Raw genomic sequence first — 18,427 nt, forward strand, 5'->3', positions numbered from 1 at the left:
CAGTACTCCCCACCTCCCTCCCATTTCCGCCCCCCCACCCCACCCCCCCCACCCCCGCTTAGTTATTGTCCATGTGTCCTTTATATTTACTTGTTCATGTGAGTCCATCCCCTTTTCCCCTATGATTCTCTTCCCTTTCCCCTCTGGACCCTGTCAGCCTGTTCCGTATTTGAGTGTCATTGGTCATATTTGCTTGCTTATTTGTTTTGTTGTTTAGATTCCTGTTAACGGTGAGATCATATGGTATTTGTCTTTCACTGCCTGGCTTATTTCACTCAGCATAATGCTTTCCAGTTCCATCCATGATGTTGCAAAAGGTAGGAGCTCCTTCTTCCTTTCTGCAGCATAGAATTCCATTGTGTAAATGTACCATAGCTTTTTGATCCAGTCATTTACCGATGGACATCTAGGTTGCGTCCAACTCTTGGCTATCGTGAATTGTGCTGCTATGAACATTGGGGTGCATAGGTTCTTTTGGGTTGGTGTTCTGTTTGGGGTTGGGTTGGTGTTCTGTTTTGGGTTGAGTTGGTGTTCAGCGTTCTTAGGATATACTCCTAATAGTGGAATTGCTGGGTCAAAAGGTACATTCATTTTTAGTTTTCTTAGAAAATTCCATACTGTTTTCCATAGTGGTTGTACCAGTCTGCGATCCCACCAACAGTGAACTAGGGTCCCCTTTTCCCCACAACCTCTCCAGCACTTGTTTGTTTCTTTGTTTATGATAGCCATTCTGACTGGTGTAAAGTGGTATCTCATTGTGGTTTTAATTTGCATCTCTCTGATAGCTAGTGATATCGAGCATCTTTTCATGTGTCTCTGGATCCTCTGTATGTCCTTCTTGGAGAAATGTCTGTTTAAGTCCTTTGCCCACTTTTTAATTGGGTTGCTTGTCTTCTTTGAGTGGAGTTGAGTGAGTTCTTTGTATATTTTGGAGATTAAACCTTTGTCTGAGGTATCATTGGCAAATATGTTTTCCCAAGCTGTTGCTTCTCTTTTTATCTCGATACTCTTTTCCTTAGCCATGCAGAAGCTTTTAATTTTGATGAGATCCCATTTGTTTATTCTTTCCTTTATGTCCCTTGCTCAAGGGGACGTATCAATAAAAATATTGCTGCGTGGAATATCTGATATTTTCCTGCCAATGTTCTCCTCTAGGGCTTTAATGGTTTCACGGCTTATATTTAAGTCTTTTATCCACCTTGAATTTATTTTGGTGTATGGTGTAAGTTGGTGCTTGAGTTTCATTTTTTTGCATGTAGCTATCCAATTCTTCCAACACCATTTGTTGAAAAGGCTATCTTTACTCCATTTTATGTTATTGCCCCCTTTGTCAAATATTAATTGACTGTAGAGAGTTGGGTTTATTTCTGGGCTCTCTGTTTGAGATTCCATTAGTCTATGTGCCTGTTTTTATGCCAGTACCAGGCTGTTTTGATTACAGTGGCCTTGTAATACAGTTTGATATCAGGTATTGTGATCCCTCCTACTTTGTTCTTCTTTCTCAAAATTGCGGCTGCTATTCAGGGTCTTTTATGGTTCCATACAAATTTTTGAAGTGTTTGTTCTATGTCTGTGAAATATGCCATTGGTACTGTAATAGGTATTGCATTGAATCTGTAAATTGCTTTGGGTAGTATGGACATTTTGATGATGTTAATTCTTCCAATCCATGAACACAGTATATGTTTCCATTTGTGTCTTCCTTGATTTCTTTCTTCAGTGTTGTGTAGTTTTCTGCATACAGGTCTTTTACCTCCTTGGTTAGGTTTATTCCCAGATATTTTATTTTTGCTTTTGCTATATCGAATGGGATTTTTTTCTTGATTTCTGCTTCTGCTGTTTCATTGTTGGTATACAAACATGCCTTTGATTTCTGGATATTGACTTTGTATCCCGCTGTTTTGCCAAATTCATTTATTAGTTCAAGCAGTTTTTTGGTTGAGGCTATAGGATTTTCCATGTACACTATCATGTCATCTGCAAACAGTTCCAGTTTTGTTTCCTCCTTTTCGATTTGGATGCCTTTTATTTCCTTTTCTTGTCTGATCACTGTGGCTAGAACTTCTAATACTATATTGAATAGAAGTGGTGAAAGTCCAACTGCCCTTTCTTCTTTCTCTGAAATTCTATTAAAGAAGCTTATACTATATAATTTATTACTTAGTTTTCTACCATCTTATAATATTATTGTTTTGTTTTGGTTCATTTTGTCTCCTCAAATTATTTGAGTTTAAGGGACTTAACATTTATTGAATTTATGTCTTGTGCTAGGGATATATTTATACCTTGTACTAGGGATATGTACCTTATAGTTTATTTTTAAATTTTCACAATAGCCTAAATAGGAAATACTAGGTCTGTTTTATTGTACTCATGAGGAGACTTGGCCTCAAAGAGGTTTGGTCAGAGTCACTGTGGAGGCAGGCATATTTAGTGTTAAATACCTCCCTTTCTGCCATTTACTTTTTGTGTTGCTTACCCTCTCTGAGCTTCAGTTTCCAGATGGGGATGATGTCTACCCTACTGGGTACTTTTGAACCTTAATGAGAAAGACAATGCAGATAAGGAGCCTTTGGATGCTTGGCCCATAGACAGTCTACAAATGAGACATATTTATAAGAAGAATGGACATGATTCGCTATTGGATTGGTTGTGGTACAGAACAGGAGGAAAAAAAAGTGAAGCATGACTTCCAGGTATCTATCTTGAACAACTGAGAAGATGATGTAATTTATAGAGAATCTGGAACACTGGGAGGAAAACAGTTGTGGAAAGAGAACATTAAGTTTAATGATGTTTGATATGTTGAATTGGCAATAGAATATACAAGTCTAGAGCTCAGAGGAGAAATCTGAGCAAAAGGTATAGCTACATGTGGTGACTAAAGTTCATATGTTAAAGAGAGAAAGCACAGTGTTAAATGACCTAATTTCTGAAGAATTCCAACATTTAAAGGTGAGTAGAGGATAACCTAACAAAGATGACTAGAAAAAAAGGATCCACACAGGTTGGAAGACCAGGAGAGTGTCAGTGAAGGTAAGGGACAAAAACATTTCAAGAAATGATTTTCTGCATAGGATGACTTTTCTTTCTTACATTCCATTATTCAACTTAGTACAGTCAGACTTCTGCATTATCTCCTCAACTGCACGGAAATGGCTCTTTTCAACAAATTCAGTGGGCATTACTCTATCCTCATTGAACCTTCTCCATCAGCAGCATTCAGAACAGCTAACTATTTCTTCTTTCTTTCCCCTACTTCAGTGGCTGATTTTTTATTTTTAAGTTTTTTTCACTTTTTCTTAAGGAAATATTTAGTGTGTATTATTACTGATCATATTTCATAGCAAAATTAAATTAAATGTATACACTTTTATAGACATAAACTGGAATAAAAGGCATTCATCAAATTTATATGCTTAACCAAAGTCCTGATTTTCAGAATTCAGCAATCATGATTCTGGTCCAGGTTTCTCTATAGTCATTGCCACCAGTCCATGATTTCCTATACTTGAGGATCTTGTCACTAATTGGAGAAAAATCTTCTTTATATGCAACAGTTGTTTCCACATAAAACCCTTTCAGAGGGGCTCAGTTATTTCATTCATTGAGGCATAGAGAATTCATTGCTCCAATTCACTACATGGCTCAGGGATTTTCTTTGTTGAGACATCCTGTGTTATACTTCATCGCCTAATAACTTGCTCTTTTTCTCATGGAAGAAAATTAAGAAGTCCAACTGTGTTTAGGTGCCCAGTGCACGGTACCAACACATATTTGGTCCAGACTCATGGCTTTCCTCATGGCTGTTCTATTTTTTTTTTTTGTGGCTACTCCTTTTTAGTACCCTTTTATAGTTATTTTCCTTCTACCTAATCCCTAAATGTTGGGGTTCTTCATGTTTAAGAACTGAGCCATAATCTCTCCTTTCTTTTTTTAAAAAATTTATTTATTTTTATTTAATTCTTATTCAAGTACAGTTTTATGTTTTATATTCCCTGCCCTGACCCCCCTTCTGTAAATTCTTTATTTAGATGATTTCATACCATCTTGATCTTATAACTTATAATTTTTTACTTCCAGTAAAACCCTCCTGTGAATTTCAGTTATCTGCATGTCATCTCTACTTACATGTCTTACATATAGGATGGGACAAAAGTAGGTTTACAGTTGCAATTACATGAAACACAGTTTATTCTTGTATTATTATTTATTAATTGTATTATTTTCTTTAAAACATTTAAAATATGTTTATTGATTTTAGAGTGAGAGTAAGGGAGGGAGAGAGGGAGGGAAAAATAACCATCAGTGTGAGAGAGAAACATGATTTGGTTGCCTTCCGTATTTATCCCAACCTGGGATTGGACCTGCAACCTAGGTATGTACCCACTAGGGATTGAACCCACAACCGTTTGGTGTATGGGACGGCACTCCAACCAACTGAGCCACAATGGCCAGGGCTTATTGTATTATTTTTCATATAAATAACTATAAACCTATCTTTGCCTCACCCTATATATATCCAAAGTTGAACTCTTGAATTTTTTCCCCTTCAAGCCAGCTTTTTCCTCAACACTTTTTTTTCCATCTTAATAAATAGTACCAACATCCAACCCATCAAGCTAGAACTTTAGGATCACTTTTCACTGCCTTTTTCTCATTCTTTACAGTTAGTCTAACATCACATTAAATCTGTACTATTTCCATAATTTCTCAAATCCTATTTCTTTCTGGTGTGGGTTACTATCAATTTTTACCTAGATTCTTGAAGCAGTTTCCTAACTGGTCTTTCTGCTTTCAGCCTTACCTTTCTGTAATTATATCTCCATACAGCAAGGACAGAGATCTCTTAAAAATTTAAATTTAATAGGCCATGTATCAGTTAAAGGTAAAATTAATCACTTTCATATTAAAGGATAGATTCTAATTGGGTCCTTCAGAATACTATGGCAGGTCACAGGTTGGCTTGGAAGAGAATCCAGGTGTATGGAGAACCAGTCCAGAGTTTCAGGACATTCTCACTAATATGATTCCAAATGACATTTTCTTACTGTTAAATAAAAAGAAAGCACATGGTTTCCTATTTATTCTGTTAATTATAAGGCCTTTTACTATAAGAGTTGTATTTTAAAATTCTTTTGTGGTTATCTGCTTCTGTCTATGTCTAAGGACTCAGTGGTTTAATGAGGTTGGTTCTTACTACCAGTTGTGTGATAACTTCTTCACCAAAAATCAATTCAAAAAACATATCCTCCATGCCTTCTCTGTGTTAGATTTTAGATATACAAAGGTAAATAAAGTACCTGTCCTCAAAGATTGACAGTTTAATAAAGAAGACTGAGTACATTAAATATCAGCTGTAATAGGTGTATGTAAAGAGTTATAAGATGTGGAAGGGATTGATTTGGCCCACAGATAGATGTAGTGAAGATGACCTAACATAGGAGTTGATATTTGAACTAGAATATGAAAGATATTTGGAGTTTGAGGATATTTTGGATATGAACATGACAAGTGTGTAAAAATACATCAGAGAATGATATAGAAATGACTCATAAAAATTGATAAATGGCAATTGGTTAACATTATGGCCGCCTGAGGTGGTAGGAACTCTAAAGGAGAAATTGGGGAATGAGATGTCCATAAACAACTTGAGAAAAATTTAGCACATTTCAGGGAATCTAGAAGGCCAGGCACCTGTGCAAGGCTATGGGCATGTGCAGAAAAGACCTGAGAAGACCCTCATCTCTCACTTCTGACTGATATGAGGCTCAGTACAAGCAGGATGGGTAGGCTAGAACAGAGCTTTAAACTGTCTGAGTATTGAAATCCTGTCCCAATATACACAGATCCCTTAGCAAAGACTAGTAGATTTATTGGTTCCAGGCATTTAAGGAAACCTTCATCCAATCATTAGGAGCTCAGTAAGCTAACTGAGCAGAGACTTTGCTGTACGCATATGGTAAAGAATACAGACTTTGTTCATGAAAGTCACTAAACAAACATCAGTAGCATAAACAACAAAAAACCACAGCAAAGCTTGGGGACATGAAGGATTATAATTTTTAGATTGCCACATTATGTTATTTAAAATGTCTGCTTTTCAAATAAAAATTGCAAGACATGCAAATAAAAAGTATGACCCATACACAGGGGCAAAAATCCTCAATAGAAACTGTCCCTGAAAAACTCTGGTTGTGGGACATTTAATAGACAGACACTTTAGTTACCTATTTTAAACATGTTCAAATAACTAAGGGAAACCATGTGTGAGGAATTAAAGGAAAATAAGAGGATGATATATTACCAAATAGAGAATATCAATAAAATGATAGAAAACATGTCAGCGCATATGGTCACACACACATAGTAGTGCACAAAGATCAACAGCTTATTTTTATCAGAAATGTGGAGGCCAGAAGGCAATGGGATTGCACATTCAAAATGCTGAAGAAAAAAATGACTGTCAACCAAGAATTCTGTATCCAGCAACATTGCCCTTTAAAAATGAAGGAAAAATTAAGACATTCCCAAATAAACAAAAAATGAGAGAATTCGTTGTTGGCAATAGTTATAAATCTTTGTTGATGGACACATAATGTATAAAAAGATAGTTTGGTAGTAAGAACACAAAGGAATGAGAAGAGAGAATAGAGCTACATAGGAGCAGTTTCTATATATTAGTATAATCGAGTTGGTATTAATATAAACAAGATTGTTACAAGTTAGAAGGTTAGTTGTAACCTGCTGGGCAACTACTAACTCACACACATACACACAATGCAGAAAAAGTCCAATCATTGTTAATATAACAAGAACAGTTTGCGTGACATCAATGTAAACTGGCAGCCAAGGAGAGTGGACTGGAATGCACATGTGTGAACATTGGCAGTTTCACTGTACTAGTCATTGGGGTTGGTAGATGCCATTGAGTGAGCATGTGCACTGTGTGGCCATTGCATTCAAAATGATTGAGCAAGTAGAGCAATAAATCTGTATCAAATTTTGTGTTAAGCTTGAACATACTTCATGAAAACTTTGGATAATTCAGAAGGCCAGAGTTATGGGCAACTGGTGGTTGGCAACTTCATCACGACAATGTGCCCAGGCACGCACCATGTCTCATGCAGAGTTTTTTTGTGAAACATCAAATCACCTAGGTGACTCAGCCACCCTACAGCCCAGATTTGGTACCCTGTGACTTTTGGCTTTTCCATAAACTAAAATCACCTTTGAAAGGGAAGCGATTTCAGATCATTGATGAGATTCAGCAAAATATGACATGGCAGCTGATGGTGATTGGGAGAACTGTGCAAGGTCCCAGCATGCCTACTTTGAAGGGAACTCAGGCATCTTTGTCCTATGTACAATGTTTCTTGTATCTTGTATCTTCTTCAGTAAATGCCTGGCTTTCACAGTATGTGGCTGGATACTTTATGGACAGGCCATTTTTAAAAATTTATATTTTTAAAGTAAAAAATAATAAGGGTATTAAAATGGTACAGTAGAAAATACATATTTAGCATAGACAAAGAAAGTAATGGAGTAATAAATGGACAAAAATACATAAGATATGAAAAAAGCAGGTAACAAAATGGCAAATATATATCCTATCTTAACAGTAATTGCATTGTGTGTTAATAGATTAACATCAAAGAAATGAAAATTAAAGCCACAATGAGATAATCACCTCACACCTGTCAGAATGGGTATTATCAATAAATCAAATAATAAATGTTGGCAGTGATGTGGAGAAAAGGGAATGCTGGTGCACTCTTGATGGGAGTGTAGATTGGTACAGCCACTATGGAAAACAGTGTGGAGGTTCCTCAAAAAATTTAAAATGGTACTGCCTGATGACTCAGTTATTCTGCTTTTGAGTGTATATCCTAAGAAACCCAAAACACTAATTCAAAAGAACATGTTCACCCCTGTGTTCATTGCAGCATTATTTACAGTAGCCAAGAAATGGAAGCAACCCAAGTGCCCATCAATAGAGAAATGGAAGAAAAAGCTGTGGTACATATATATACCATATAATATTATCTGGCCATAATAAAGAATAAAATCTTAACCATTTGTGACTGCATGAATAGACCTAGAGGGTATTATGCTAAACAAAATAAATTAGAGAAAGTGAAATACCATATGATTTCATTTATATGTGGAATCTAAAGAATAATATAAATGAACAAACAAAACAGGGATAGACTTATAGATACAGAGAACAGACTGTTGGTTGCTGGGGGGTAGGGTGAGGAAGTTGAGAGACTGGATGAAAAAGGTGAAGGAATTGAGAAGTGCAATTTGGTAGTTACAAAATAGTCCCAGGATGTAAAGTACAGCATAGGGAATATAGTCAATAATATTGTAGTAACTATGTATGGTGCCAAGTAGGTAGTTGAAATATCGGGGGAATACTTTGTAAAGTTTGTAATTGTTTAACCACTATGCTATAAACCTGAAACTAATACAAAATAATACTGAATGTAAACTGGTTGAAAAAAAATTTCATGTGTTAGTAAAGTAAATATCTAATCAGAAAGAAGACTAGCAAAATAGATTTTAAAAATATGATCCAGCCTTTGTCAGATAATTCAGGTTGCCTAGAATGTCATCCCATACAATGAAAGGTTGCAGGTTCAATCCCTGGTCAGCACACATATATGTAGGTTGCAGTTTTGATCCCAATCAGGCATGTATGGGAGGCAACTGATTGATGTCTCTCTTTCACATCAAAGTTCCTCTCTCTCTCTGTCCCTCCTCCCTCTCACTTAAAAATTAATAAATACATCCTTGAGTGAGGATTGAAAAATAAAAATATCCAACTATTTGCTATCTATGAGAGATACAGTTTAGATTTAAAATCACAAATAGGTTAAAAGTAAAAGCATGAAAATATATACCATGCAAGTAGTAACCGAGAGTTGTTGTACTAATATGAGACAAAATAGACCGTAGGCAAAAATTCTTATTAGAGACAAAGACTATTATATATTGATAAAATGTCAATCTTTCAATAAGATGTAACAATTTTTATTACATATGCATATACATATATAGCCTTAAAATACAATGGAACAATAACTGACAAAGTTGAAGGGAGAAATTGATAATTCAGTAATAGTTGGAGATTACTATACTTCATTTTAATAATATATAATCTAAGTAGATCAATAAGGACATAAAGTACTTGAACAACAATATCAACTAGACTGAACAGATATCTCTAGAACCCTTCACCCAACAATAGTAGAATGTTTATTCCTCCCAAATGTATATGGGAAATTTTTTAAGTTAGAGCAGTGATTTTCAACCATTCTGCTATCGCACAATGGTATGCCACAAGAATTTTTAAAACGTGCAATACCTGACCATTTAGTCAGGGGCACTGACCTCTTTTCCCCTACATGTTGTGTAAAAAAAATGATAGCCAATACAACAATAGCCATCTGGTGTAAGTGAATAAAAATCATTACTATTTTTTGTCAGAGCAGCAAAAACTATATTTTTTGGTTTGCTGTAGAATTTTAGTAATTAGTTTTGTGTCCTATAGGGTGAAAAAGGTTGGAAATCTCTGAGATAGACTATATGTTAATCTATAAAGCAAGTCTCAGTAAATTTTACAGGATTTAAATCACATAAAGTATGTTCTTCAAATGCAGTAAAATTAGAACTCTATAGTAGAAGAAAATTTAAGACATTCACAGGTATGTAGAGGTTAAACAGCACCTCCACCCAGACGTGAGTTTCTTAGCTTTTTAGGCACTGCAAGGAAGGAGTAACAAAACAGAGTCCATTACAGAGATTTAAAATGCAACATGCTTGGCAACTAGGAATGCTGTACGATCAGAGGACAGACCCTGGGGAGTAGCCCTGCAGTCCAACGGGCTAGCAGCACAGGACAGAAGAGAGGTGGGCAGGGTTCTTGGTGAACTGAAGCCAGGGCAGCCTCTGGCTCTTCCAGCTGTATCTCTAGAATAATACATTCTTAACAATGAGTTAATTAAAGGAGACATCACAAGGAAAATTAGAAAACACTTTGAGATTAATTAAAACAAGAACACAGATTTCTGGTCAAGATGGAGGTGTAAGTAAACACAGCTTGCCTGGCACAACCACAGCAAAAATTACAACTAGACTATAAAGCAAATATCACCCAGGATCTTCAGAAAATCAAGTTGTGTGGAAGTCCAACAACCATGGAATTAAAGAAGTCATATTCGTACAGACAGGTAGGAGGAACAGAGACATGGAACAGGCAGCCCCACAACCACATGTGGTAGATAAAAATTGGGAGGGATACCTCAGAAGCAAGGGATCTCAGCCCCACAACAGACTACCCAGCCTAGGATTCCAGTGTCAGGAAGATAAGTTCTTATAACTTCTTACTCTTAAAACCAGTGAGGGTTCTGGTAGCAGAAGAAACTGTGGGATTCTCAGGAGTCTCCCTAAAGGGCCTGCAGCAGACTTAGAACTTAACATAGATTCACTCCTGGGCTTTAGCACTGGGGCAGCAGCTGGAAGGGCACCAGTGGCATACAGGGAGAAATTGAAGTGACTGGCAACAGAGTGAGTGTCAGGAGACAGCTTCCTCCTGAACACAACTCGAGATCCAAAGACCAGGGTGACATTGTCCTCTTTCTGAGCCCTCCTGTACACAGACCCAGAGTGGTGATACAATATTGGAGACTCCATCAACCTAGTTCACACAGGTGGCTCCACCTCCTCCAACTTACTGGTGCTCTTTTATACAATAGACCATGCTCCTAAGAGAGAAAGTCAAAGCAGCTCCTCTTAATACATAGTAACAAATACAGGAGGGCTGCCAAAATGAGGAGACAAAGAAATATGGCCCAAGTGAAAAAACAGAATAAAACTCCAGAAAAAGAACTAAATAAAATGGAGATAAGCAATCTATCAGATGCAGAATTCAAAACACTGATTATTATTAGGATGCTCAAGAAACTCATTGGGTACTTCAATAGCATAAAGAAGACCAAGGCAGAAATGAAGGTTACACTAAGTGAAATGAAGGAAAATTTACAGGGGACCAACAGTGGAGTGGATGAAGCCTAGAATCAAACCAACAATTTGGAACATAAGGAATTGAAAAACATTCAACTGAACAGTAAGAGGAAAAAAGAATCACCAAAAAACCAAGGATAGGGTAAGGAGCCCTTTGGATAACTTCAAAGGTACCAACATTCAAATCATAGGGGTACTGGAAGAAAAGAATGAGCAAGAAATCAAAAACTTATTTACAAAAATAATGAAAGAAAACTTCCCTAATTTGGTGAAGGAAATAGACATACAAGTCCAGGAAACACAGAGAATCCAAACAAGATGGATACAAAGAAGACCACACCAAGATACATCATAATTAAAACATTAAAGGCTAAACATAAAGAGAGATTCTGAAAAGTAGCAAGAGAAAAGCAGATTGTTACCTATTATGGAGTTCCTGTAAGAGTATCAGCTGATTTTTCAAAAGAAACCTTGTAGGCTACAAGGGACTGGCAAGAAGTAGTCAAAATAATGAAAAGCAAGGACATACAACCTAGATTACTCTATCCAGCAAAGCTATCACTTAGAATGGAAGAGCAGATAAAGTGCTTCCCAGACAAGGTAAAGCTAAAGGAGTTCATCATCACCAAGTCATTATTATATGAAATGCTAAAGGGAGTTACACTAAAGAAGAAAATCAAAACTATGAATATTAAAATAGTATTTGCAACTACCAATAATTGAATCTAAAAAACAAACTAAGTAAACAAACAGAGCAGAAATAGAAACATAGGTATGGAGATCATTTGGACAGTTATCAGCTGGGAGGGTGAAGGGGGAGAAAGGGGCAAAAGGCACAGGGATTTAGAAGTACATATTGGTAGGTACAAAGTAGACGGGAATGTGAAGAATGGTATAGGAAGTGGAGCCAAGGAACTTACATGCATGACCCATGGACATCATCTAAGGGCAAGAGATTGCTGGAGGGAATAAGGGTACAGGGTGGAGGGGGGGTAAAGGAAAAATTGGGACAACTGTAATAGCATAATTAATAAAACATGTTTAAAAAGATAAATGAAACAAAAGCAAGAATAACAAAATATATTAGATGTGGTTAAAGCAATGCTTAGGGGGAAATTTGTAGCTGTAGATGCCTATAGTTTTTTTTAAAGAGTTATTTTAAAAATCAATAACTTAATCCTTGACTTTAAAAGAGTAAGAAAAAAGGACGTACTGTATCTAAAGTAAGCAGAAAGAGGAAAATAAAGATTAGAGTGGAAAGAAATGAAATGGAGAATAGAAAACAGTAGAGAGAAATCAGTAAAGCCAAAGTTGAGTCTTCAAAAAGATTAACAAAATTGACAAATCTTAGCTAGACTGGGGAAAAAAATAAGACTCCAAAATCTAAAATCAAGAAATGAAAAGGACTCTAGGGAGACACTGTGAATTCTTGTCTGCCAATAAATTAGATAACCTAGTTAAAATGGGCACATTCTGAGAAAGACACAGAGTATTAAAATAATTTAGAAGAAATGGAAGATCTATAGAGACTCATAAAATTAAAGAAATTGAATTAATAATTTTTTAAAATTCCACCAACAATGTTCAGTACCAGGCGGTGGCTTTACTGCTGACTTATAGCAGACATTTAAAAAGTTAACACTGATTCTTTACAAACTCTTTCAAAATAATGGAATAAAATGAAGCATTTTAAGTCTCATTCTATGAGGCCAGTGTTATGCTGATACCAAAACCAAATAACACATTACAAAAAACTCCTGCGGACCAATATTCCTTATGAACACCCTCAACAAAATAATAGAAAATTGAATTCAGCACTATATAAAAAGTATTATATATCATGAGCCAAATGGCATATATTCCAGGAATGTAAGATTGGTTCAATATACAAAAGTCGGTCACAGAAAAAGCATTTGACACAGAACAAAAATTTGACAAAAGTCAACACTTTTTCATGATAAAAACACTTGACAACCTTGGAATCAAGTGGAACTTCCTCAGCTTGACAGAGGGCATCTATTAAAACAACCTTAATAATTAATGTCACAGTAATGGTGAAAGACTAGAAGTTTCCCCTCCAAGATCAGGAACATGACAAAGATCACCACTCTCACCACCAACTTTTAACTGGAGATTCTAGGCAGGGTAATTAGGCAAGAAAAAGAAATAAAGGCATCCATGTTGGAAAGGAAATATTTATTTGTATTTTTATACATGAGCAAAGAATAATCTGAAAATGAATGAAAAGAATAATTCTATATATAATAGCATCAAAAGGAATGAAATATTTTAGAATAAATTTAGTGAGTGCAAGACTTGTACATTGATAATTACAAAACATTGTTTAAAGAAATTAAAGAAGATCTAAATAAATGGAAATACATTCTGTATTCATGGATTAGAATCTATTAAGATGGCATTATTCTCCAAACAGATTCAGGGCAGTCCAGTGTCCAAATTCTATCAGGTCTTTCCCCTGCTCTCCAGGAATTAAGTGATTTTAAAATCATATGGAAATTCAACAAACCCACAATAGCCAAAATCACTTTAAAAAGGACAGTGAGAAGACTCATATTTCCAGATTTCAACCTATTCTACAAAGCTTGATTACAAAGCTACTGTAATCAAAACAATGTGTTACCGACATAATAGAGACATGTAGATCAATGACATAGAATTGGTTGTCCGGAAATAAACTCATACATCTTTGGTCAATTGATTTTCAGCAAGGATGCTAAAACAGTTAAAAGGGGGAAAAAGAGTCTTTTCAATAAATGGTGCCACAGCAAAAGAATATCCACATGCAAATGAATCAGGTTGTACCTCTACCTCACACTGTATCAAAAATTAACTCAAAATGGATAATAGATTTAAATATAAGAGCTAAAATTGTAAGATGCTTAGAAGAAACCGTAGACATTAGTCTGTTACCTTGGATTATACAATAGTTTCTTAGAAATGATAAACACAAGCAATAAAAGAAAAAAATTGATAAATTAAATTTCATTAAGATTAAAATGTTTGTGCTACACAAACATTAATAAAGTAGGAACTATTAATAACGTAAAAGGACAACCTACAGAATAGGGAAAAATACTTGCAAATCATTATATGATAAGTGTCTGCTAAACAATATGAGGGGTGACACCCCCCCCACCCCTGTCAAATGGAATTATTTTGTGGAGGGCAGGTCTCTTGTAGTACAGGCTTCCCCTGCTAGGTGAGTGTTCTAGGATCCCAACTGTACCAACTGAGAGCCTGTGTTCGGCTTCAGTAAATTTTTAAGATTCTTTCAACGTGTTTGCCCATTTCATGATGGGAAATTTACAAGCACACTTGCTCACACCATACTCAGTGTTCAGTTTTTGACGAAAAACAGTGTGATCTCTGTGCCCCATGCTCCCTATTTACTCAATCTTGCCCGAGTGACTTTTTGTTTCCCTAATGAAAAAAGTCCTCAAAGGGAAATGTTTTGCCAGTGTGGAAGAGGTGAAACAAAAATGGCAGAAGCACTAAAAGGCATCAAAATTTAAACGTTCAAAAACTGTTTTCAGCAATGTAGAAAAAATTCTTGATAAAGTTTATTGCATCAAATGGGGGGTATTTTGAAGGTAACTGAAGTTTAAATGTAAGAATAAATACACAATTTTTTAGAAATAAATTCTGTTTTGGGGGTGCCCCCCTGTATATAAAGAAGACTTACAATTCAAAACTGAAGAGACAGACCATGAAAAAATGGTCCAAGGATATAAAGACATTTCTCTAAAGAACATATGATGTCCAACAAGCAGGTGAAAAGATGCTCAGCATCATTTACCAGGGAAGTGCAAATCAAAACCACAGTGGGATATCATTACACTCTCTAGTATTGTTATAATAAAAAAGATGGAAAATAAGAGTTGGTGAGGAAGTGGAAAAATGGTAAACCTCATACACTGCTGTTGGGAATGTAAAATCTTGGAGCCACTTTGGAAAAGTCTCTTAGTTTTTCAGAAGACTAATGGAATTACAATGTGACCTCAAAATTTCATTTTTCATTATAAACACAAGGGAACTGAAAATACATATCTATACTACAATTTGTATGTTAAAAATGCTCATAGCAACATTATTCATATTAGCTCAAAAGTGGAACAAATCCTATGTCTATGAACTAATTCTAAGGCCTTACTTCTCAGTAGTATGGCATCACTTGGGAGCTTAGAAATACAGAATGTCAGGCTCATTTCACACTTACTGAATTAGAATCTACATGTTAACACACTCCCCAGGTAATTATTGTGCACACTAAAGATCGAGAAGCACTCTTCCAAGGTGCTTACATTGTTTGGGATGAGGATTATGCTATCAGTTAACTTTAAATGTATTAATATAATTTCAAGAATAACCAGGGACTTCCGGCCAAGATGGAGGCATAGGTTGATACAGTTTGCTTCTTCACACAACCAAATGAAGGACAACAGCAAATTTAAAAACAAAATAACCAGAACTGCCAGAAAGTCAAACTGTATGAAAATCTGACAACCAAGGAGTTAAAGAAGAAAAATTCATCCAGACCAATAGGAGGGGTGGGGATGGGAAGCCGGGGTGAAGAGGACTCATGGCAAGGTGGCAGCTGAAGGACCAGGTGAGGTGGCAGCTGGCAGAGCGGGTGGTCCATTTGCATGAACCAGGAGGAACAACCGGGGAGCAATACAGACCTTGCAACCCAGGGTTCCAATACAGGGAAATAAAGCCTCAAAACCTCTGACTGAAAAAAATCTGTGGGGGTTGAGGTGGCAGGAGAAACTCCCAGCCTCACAGGAGAGTTCCACTGGAGAGACCCACAGGGTCCTAGAACATATACAAAACCACCCACCCAGGAATCAGCACCAGAAGGGCCCAATTTGCCTGTGGGTATCAGAGGAAGTGATTGTAAGCCCTGTGGAGAGCAGAACAATCCGCACTGTTTCCTCTTGGACAGCTCTCGCACATGCAGTGCCAGGAGGCAACAACATGGTTTGCCCCACTCTGGCAAACACCTAAGGCTCCACCTCTTATAACAGGAGTGCCAAGACAAAAAATATGGCCCAAATCAAAGAACAGATCGAAGCTCCAGAAGAAAGTACAACTAAGTGATGAAGAGATAGCCACCCTATCAGATGCAGAGTTCAAAACACAGTAATCCAGATGCTCACAGAAATGGTTGAGTATCATCACCAAGTAGAGAAAAAAAAAGTGAAGGTGAAGCAAAGTGAAGTCAAGAAACATATGCAGGGAACCAACAGTGAAGGGAAGGAAACTGGCACTCAAATCAATGATTTAGAGCAGAAGGAAGAAATAAACATTCAACCAGAACAGAATGAAGATACAAGAATTTGAAAAAGTGAGGAGAGGCTTAGGAACTTCTGGGACAACTTTAAACATTCCAACATCTGAATCATAGGGGTGCCAGAAGGATAAGAGGAAGAGCAAGAAATTGAAAACTTATTTGAGAAAAATAATGGAGAACTTCCCTAATCTGGCAAAGGAAATAAACTTCCAGGAAGTCCAGGAAGCTCAGAGTCCCAAACAAGTTGGATCCAAGGAGAAACACACCAAGGCACGTCATAATTAAATTATCCAAGATTAAAGATAATGAGAGAATCTTGAAAGAAGCAAGAGAAAAGGAGACAATTACCTACAAAGGAGTTCCCATAAGACTATCAGCTGATTTCTCTTGAAAAAAAAAAAAACATTGCAGGCAAGAAGGGGCTAGAAAGGGTATTCAAAATCATGAAAGGCAATGATCTACAACCTAGATTACTCTATTCAGCAAAACTATCACTTAGAATGGAGGGGCAGATAAAGTGCTTCCCAGAGAAATTCAAGTTAAAGGAGTTCATCATCACCAAGCCCTTATTATATGAAATATTAAAGGGACTTATCTATGAAAAAAATCGAAACCATGAACAGCAAAATGACAACAAACTCAACACTATCAACAATCAAACCTAAAAAAAGAAAAAAAAGAAAAACTGACTAAGCAAACAACTAGAACAGGAACAGATTCAAAGAAATGGAGATCACATGGAGGGTTATCAGCTGGAATAGGGAGGGGAAAGAATGGGGGAATAGGTACAGGGAATGTGAAGCATAAACAGTAGATATAAAATAAGACAGGGGGAGGTTAAGAATAGTATGGGAAATTTAGAAGCCAAAAAACTTACATGTAAGACCCATGGATGTGAACTAAGGTGAAAGAATGGTGGTGGGAGGGGGTGTGCAGGGCAGAGGGGAAGAAGGTGGTGGTGGGGAGAATGGGACAACTATAATAGCATAATCAAAATATATTTTTAAGAATAAATTAAAACAAACGCAAACACACACAAGAATAACCACCAAAAAGAAAAGAAATAGTATTATATAACTTCTAAATTAGCATAGAACTGAGAAAATTAACAAATTAAAGAAGAAAAGAGTAAGAAAGATGTTCAGGGCTCAGTAATCCCAATAAATGTGGATGGCCAAAATCTACCAGTTAGGAGAGATTGTTAAGCAGGATTTTTTTTTTTAATCTTTTTTTTTTAAATTTTATTTATTTATTTATCTTTAGCGGGGAAGGAGAGAGGGAGAGAAACATCAATGTATGGTTGCCTTTTGTGCGTCCCCTGCTGGTAGTTAGCCTGCAAGGAACCAGCCTGCAACCCAGGCATGTGCCCTGACTGGGAATCGAACCTCGATCGTCTGGTTCGCAGGCCCGCGCTCAATCCACTGAGCTACGCCAGCCAGGGCAAGCAGGATTTTAAAATAATTTAAATATATGCTTTTTACAAGAAACACCCAAAGCATAAGATCATGAAAGTAAAAATACCAATAAAGATATATAAGACAAACACTAAATATAAGAGTGCTGGAGTGGCAGTAATACCTCAACAAAGCTGTTTAGAAAGAAAAAAGAATGCTAGGACAGCCATATTAATATCAGACAAAATATATTTTAAGACAATAAGGTCAACTCACTTAGAATATTCAGTTGTTCTAAAATAGCCTCAAAATATATAATCAAAATTGAAGAACCACAAGAAAAATTTATAAATGCAATATATTCATTAGGACATTTCAATACATCTTTCTTAGTTTTTGAAGGTGAAGAATCAAAAAAGCAGTAAAATTATAGAACATTTGAACAACATAATTAATGTACATGATCTAAGAGGTGCATATATAGATTCCTCACCCAACAGCTAGAAAATATACATTCTTCTTAAGCACATGTGAAGCATTTTCTGAAACCAAACAAAACCTAAAACAACTAAGAAGGAAGAGATGGTGGTGATACAGATAAGATGGGCTTTACAAGATTCTTGTTTGAAATATTTTCTTGATTTTGAGCATTATTAGCACTAAGTGAGCACAATACATGTAATCACTGTTTCTG

General features: G+C 36.2%; 1 protein-coding gene across 1 annotated transcript in view; it reads left to right on the forward strand.

Moving 5' to 3' along the window:
• Window positions 1-18,427, forward strand: part of SYN2 (synapsin II) — a 185,400-nt gene that overhangs the window by 79,476 nt on the left and 87,497 nt on the right. The gene's annotated exons all lie outside the window — the stretch shown is intronic.

The sequence above is a fragment of the Sturnira hondurensis genome, unplaced genomic scaffold (genome assembly GCF_014824575.4).
Source record: "Sturnira hondurensis isolate 20B ecotype Veracruz unplaced genomic scaffold, ASM1482457v3 Scaffold0000867, whole genome shotgun sequence".
Taxonomy (NCBI): domain Eukaryota; kingdom Metazoa; phylum Chordata; class Mammalia; order Chiroptera; family Phyllostomidae; genus Sturnira; species Sturnira hondurensis.